A 6,000-nucleotide genomic window follows, 5' to 3' on the forward strand; every position below is an offset into this window, starting at 1 on the left:
CAACTATGTCTATGTGGAATTTGTATTTGTGGTCTTGGCAACTGGACCATATTTGGAACACCATTTTTTTTGTCTTACTCAGATTCACTGTCAGGGCCCAGGTCTGACAGAATCTGTTCAGAAGATCTAGGTGCTGCTGTAGGCCCTCTTTGGTTGGGAACATAAGCTTCAGATCATCAGCAAACAGTAGACATTTGATTTCTGAGTCCAGTAAGGTGATGCCGGGTGCTGCAGACTGTTCTAGTTCCCTCGCCAATTCATTGATATACACTGAAGAGAGCGGGGTTCAAGCTGCATCCCTGTTTCACTGTTTGTGTGTGTTTTTTTTTGCCAATTTTATTTATATTTATATTTATTTGCATACTTGTTGTTTGTGTACATGTATTGTTTTATGTTTTTCTCCAAACACCGTTTTTCATCCATTTGTATAGCAGGCTCTCATGCCAAATTCAGTCTAAGCTTCTTTTTTTTAATCAACAAAGCATGAGAAATATTTGCTTTTGTTTTGGTTTGTTTGTCAATTCGGGTGTGCAGGGTGAATATGTGGTCTGTTGTACTATAATTTGGTAAAAAGCCGATTTGATATTTGGTCAGCACATTGTTTTCACTGAGTAAATCTACAGTGAACAAAAATATAATGCAATGCAATGTAAAGTGTTGGTCCCATGTTTTAAAATATCCCAGTAGCATTCCTTCCTGACAAAAAGCTTATTACTCTCAAATTTTGTGCACAATTTTGTTTACATCCCTGTTAGCGACTATTTGTCCTTTGCCAAGATAATCCATCCACCTGACAGGTGTGACATATCAATAAGCTGATTAAACATCATGATCATTACACAGGTGCACCTTGTGCTGGGGACAATAAAACACCTCTCTAAAATGCTCAGTTTTGTCACACAACTCAATGCCACAGATGTCTCACGTTTTGTGGGGGAGCATGCAATTGATATGGTGTCTGCAGGAATCTTCACCAGAGCTGTTGCCAGATAATGTAATGTTAATTTCTCTACCATAAGCCGCCTGCGTCATTTTAGAGAATCAATGGCAATTTGAATGAACAGAGATACCGTGACGAGACCTTGAGGCCAATTGTCGTGCCGTTCATCTGCCGCAATCACCTCATGTTTCAGCATGATAATGCACGGATCCATGTCGCAAGGATTTGTAACACAATTCCTGGAAGCTGAAAATGTAGAAGTTCTTCTGTGGCTAGACATGTACGACAGCGTGTTCCAGTTCTCACCAATGTCCAGCTACTTCGCACAGCCATTAAAGAGGAGTAGGAATAATATTCCACAGGCCACAATCAACAGCCTGGTCAACTCTATGAGAAGGACATGTGTCACGCTGCATGAGGCAAACGGTGATCACACCAGATACGGACTGGTTTTCGTATCACTCCCCTACCTTTTAATTTTTTTAAATCTGTGACCAACAGATGCAGAACAGTATTCACGTGAAATCCATTGATTAGGGCTTAATTAATTAATACAAATTAATTGACTTCCGTTTATAAACTGTAACTCAGGAAAATCTTTGAAATTTTTGCATGTTGCATTTATATTGTTCAGTATACGAGTCTGCTGTTAATGACAATAGAGAGGATTTTCCCAAGGTTGCTGTTGTTGCATATTCCACAGTAGTTATTGGGGTCATATGTGTCTCCACTTTGTGGATTGGGGTGATCAGTCCTTGGTTCCAAATACTGGGACAGATGCCAGAGCTGAGGATGATGTTAAAGAGTTTAAGTTCAGCCAATTGTAATTTTTGGTGTGTATATTGTATCATTTAAAATACCATCAACATCACAGACCTCTCTCTCTCTCTCTCTCTCTCTCTCTCTCTCTCTCTCTCTCTCTCTGATGTCCATCCATGTCTGAGGATGTCGGGAGATGACGTGTAAACTGGCCACTAGGGGCAACAGTGAGAGCTGTTACTTTCAAGTGGGTTTGAGTTTTGTTTTTGTTTTGTTGTTACGTGTCTCCACACCCTGTCAGTCTTCAGGAGAAGTGTGTCCACACCCTGTCAGTCTTCAGGAAAAGTGTCTCCACACCCTGTCAGTCTTCAGGAGTCTTCAGGAGAAGTGTCTCCACACCCTGTCAGTCTTCAGGAGAAGTGTCTCCACACCCTGGCAGTCTTCAGGGGAAGTGTCTCCACACCCTGGCAGTCTTCAGGAGAAGTGTCTCCACACCCTGCATTCATGGCCTCCAGTAAGGACATCTGGTCATGTGGATGTTGGTCATAAACCGTCCATCTCCAAGCAGAGAAAAACTCCTCTATGTGGTTTAGGACGGGGGAGTATGGAGGCAGGAATAGTACTTACATCCTGGAATGTGCAGCAAACCAGTCTGTGACTGCAGTGGAGTGGTGGAATGCCACATTATCCCACACAACAACGACGATAGAGGGGAGTTTATTGCCCCTCTCTCCTCCGCTGGCACACGTCGATTATTCAGATTATCAAGAAAATAAGTTAGGATCTCTGTGTAGTAGGGGCCACTGAGTGGTTTGTGTAACAGCAAACCATCATTAGACAGTGCTGAACACATTGTGATGTTAGCTCCTCTCTGGCCTGGGACATCTACGGTTGCTCTCTGTCCAATCACATTGTGATGTTAGCTCCTCTCTGGCCTGGGACATCTACGGTTGCTCTCTGTCCAATCACATTGTGATGTTAGCTCCTCTCTGGTCTGGGACATCCACGGTTGCTCTGTCCAATCACATTGTGATGTTAGCTCCTCTCTGGCCTGGGACATCTACGGTTGCTCTGTCCAATCACATTGTGATGTTAGCTCCTCTCTGGCCTGGGACATCTACGGTTGCTCTGTCCAATCACATTGTGATGTTAGCTCCTCTCTGGCCTGGGACATCTACGGTTGCTCTCTGTCCAATCACATTGTGATGTTAGCTCCTCTCTGGCCTGGGACATCCACGGTTGCTCTCTGTCCAATCACATTGTGATGTTAGCTCCTCTCTGGTCTGGGACATCTACGGTTGCTCTCTGTCCAATCACATTGTGTTGTTAGCTCCTCTCTGGTCTGGGACATCCACGGTTGCTCTGTCCAATCACATTTCTTCCCCTGCGCCGTGTTTTTGCCAGGTTGAATCCAGCTTCATCCACAAAGATGAATGTGCGTACGGTTTGCCTGACTCCATTACTCTCAAAAATACAGGAAGTCCACAGTTTTACAGTACTTTCCATTATCCATAGCTGTGTATGTAGCCGGTTTGGTTATTGAACAGACATCTTACCTGGATATATTGATACCGGAGTTCATTCACACGTTCACCGTTTCTCTCAAAGGGGACAGAGTACAACTGCTTCATCGTTGTTTTATGTTTCTCTAGAACTCTGGCAATTGAAAAAAAAAAATCCTGCAGTTTTATTGCATGTTGCCGATTACCATGTCAACAATGACAATTTCCTGCCCATCTGATAATATTCTGCCCATCCCTCCTGTGGGAGGCAACCTTTGGATCCCACTGAAAAACACAAAACAATCAATATATTTCTAAATGGCAGTACATGTAAAAATGTCAAAATACTGTATTGTACTGTAATATGTAGTTCAATTATCATTGAAGGATACACATCTCACCTGCTGTTTTGCCGGAAAATTTGTACTATTGATGAAACTGTTGAACGCTGTAGATTTGGTTACACCATTAAACCAGCCTCTCTCAAAGAGAGACCATGGTTTACAACAGGGTCAATAATTGTGGCCCTTATCTCATCAGAGACCACCGCTCGGTCTTCCTCTCCTTTGTCCTCAAACCATTCTCCCTCCATACCTCCACCCCTTCTCCCTCCACCCTCCACCCCTTCTCACTCCACCCCCTTCTCCCTCCACCCTCCACCCCCTTCTCCCTCCACCCTCCACCCCCTTCTCCCTCCATACCTCCACCCCTTCTCCCTCCACCCCCCCCCCTTCTCCCTCCATAACTCCACCCCCTTCTCCATCCACCCTCCGCCCCTTTTCCCTCCACCCCTTCTCCCTCCACCCTCCACCCCCTTCTCCCTCCACCCTCCGCCCCTTTTCCCTCCATACCTCCACCCCTTCCCCTCCACCCTCCACCCCCTTCTCCCTCCATACCTCCACCCCATTATCCCTCCACCCCCCTTCTCCCTCCACCCTCCGCCCATTCTCCCTCCACCCTCCACCCCTTCTCCCTCCAACCTCCACCCCCTTCTCCCTCCATCCCTCCGCCCATTATCCCTCCACCCTCCGCCCATTATCCCTCCACCCTCCACCCCCACTCTCCCTCCACCCTCCTCCCATTATCCCTCCACCCTACACCCCCTTCTCCCTCCACCCTCCACCCCCACCCCTTCTCCCTCCACCCCTTTCTCCCTCCACCCTCCGCCCCTTCTCCCTCCACCCTCCACCCCCTTCTCCTCCATACCTCCACACCCTCCTCCCTCCACCCCTTCTCCTCCATACCTCCACCTCCTTCTCCCTCCATACCTCCACCCCCCCTCCCTCCATACCTCCACCCCTTCTCCCCCCACCCTCCACACCCTTCTCCCTCCACCCCCTTCTCCCTCCATACCTCCACCCCTTCTCCCTCCATACCTCCACCCCTTCTCCCTCCATACCTCCAGCCCTTCTCCCTCCACCCCTTCTCCCTCCATACCTCCACCCCTTCTCCCTCCACCCTCCGCCCCTTCTCCTCCATACCTCCACCCCCTTCTCCATCCACCCTCCGCCCCCTTTTTTATCCATACCTCCACTCCTTCTCCCTCCACCCTCCACCCCCTTCTCCCTCCACCCCTTCTCCCTCCATACCCCCCCCCCCTCCACCCTCCACCCCCTTCTCCTCCCTCCCCTTCTCCCTGCACCCTCCACCCCCTTCTCCCTCCACCCTCCGCCCCCTTTTCCCTCCATACCTCCGCCCCTTCTCCTCCACCCTCCACCCCCTTCTCCCTCCATACCTCCACCCCTTATCCCTCCACCACCTTCTCCCTCCACCCTCCGCCCATTATCCCTCCACCCTCCACCCTCTTCTCCCTCCACCCCCTTCTCCCTCCACCCCTTCTCCCTCCACCCCCTTCTCCCTCCATACTTCCACCCCCTTCTCCCTCCATACCTCCACCCCCTTCTCCCTCCATACCTCCACCCCTTATCCCTCCATACCTCCACCCCTTATCCCTCCACCACCTTCTCCCTCCACCCTCCGCCCATTATCCCTCCACCCTCCACCCTCTTCTCCCTCCACCCCCTTCTCCCTCCACCCCCTTTTCCCTCCATACCTCCACTCCTTCTCCCTCCACCCTCTTCTCCCTCCACCCCTTCTCCCTCCATACCTCCACCCCTTCTCCCTCCACCCTCCACCCCCTTCTCCCTCTCCCCCTTCTCCCTGCACCCTCCACCCCCTTCTCCCTCCACCCTCCGCCCCTTTTCCCTCCATACCTCCGCCCCTTCTCCTCCACCCTCCACCCCCTTCTCCTCCATACCTCCACCCCTTAGCCCTCCACCCCCTTCTCCCTCCACCCTCCGCCCATTCTCCCTCCACCCTCCACCCCCCTTCTCCCTCCACCCCTTCTCCCTCCAACCTCCACCCTCCACCCCCTTCTCCCTCCACCCCCTTCTCCCTCCAACCTCCACCCCTTCTCCTCCATACCTCCACCCCTTCTCCCTCCACCCTCCGCCCATTATCCCTCCACCCTCCACCCCTTTCTCCCTCCACCCTCCGCCCATTATCCCTTCCCTCCACCCCTTCTCCCTCCACCCCCTTCTCCCTCCACCCTCCGCCCCTTCTCCCTCCACCCCCTTCTCCCTCCACCCCCTTCTCCCTCCATACCTCCACACCCTTCTCCCTCCTCCCTCCACACCCTTCTCCCTCCTCCCTCCTCCCTCCACCCCTTTCTCCCTCCATACCTCCACCTCCTTCTCCCTCCATACCTCCACCCCCTTCTCCCTCCAAACCTCCACCCCCTTCTCCCCCCACCCCCTTCTCCCTCCACCCCCTTCTCCCTCTACCCTCCGCCCCTTCTCC

The sequence above is a fragment of the Oncorhynchus tshawytscha genome, linkage group LG03, assembly GCF_018296145.1.
Source record: "Oncorhynchus tshawytscha isolate Ot180627B linkage group LG03, Otsh_v2.0, whole genome shotgun sequence".
Taxonomy (NCBI): Eukaryota; Metazoa; Chordata; class Actinopteri; order Salmoniformes; family Salmonidae; genus Oncorhynchus; species Oncorhynchus tshawytscha.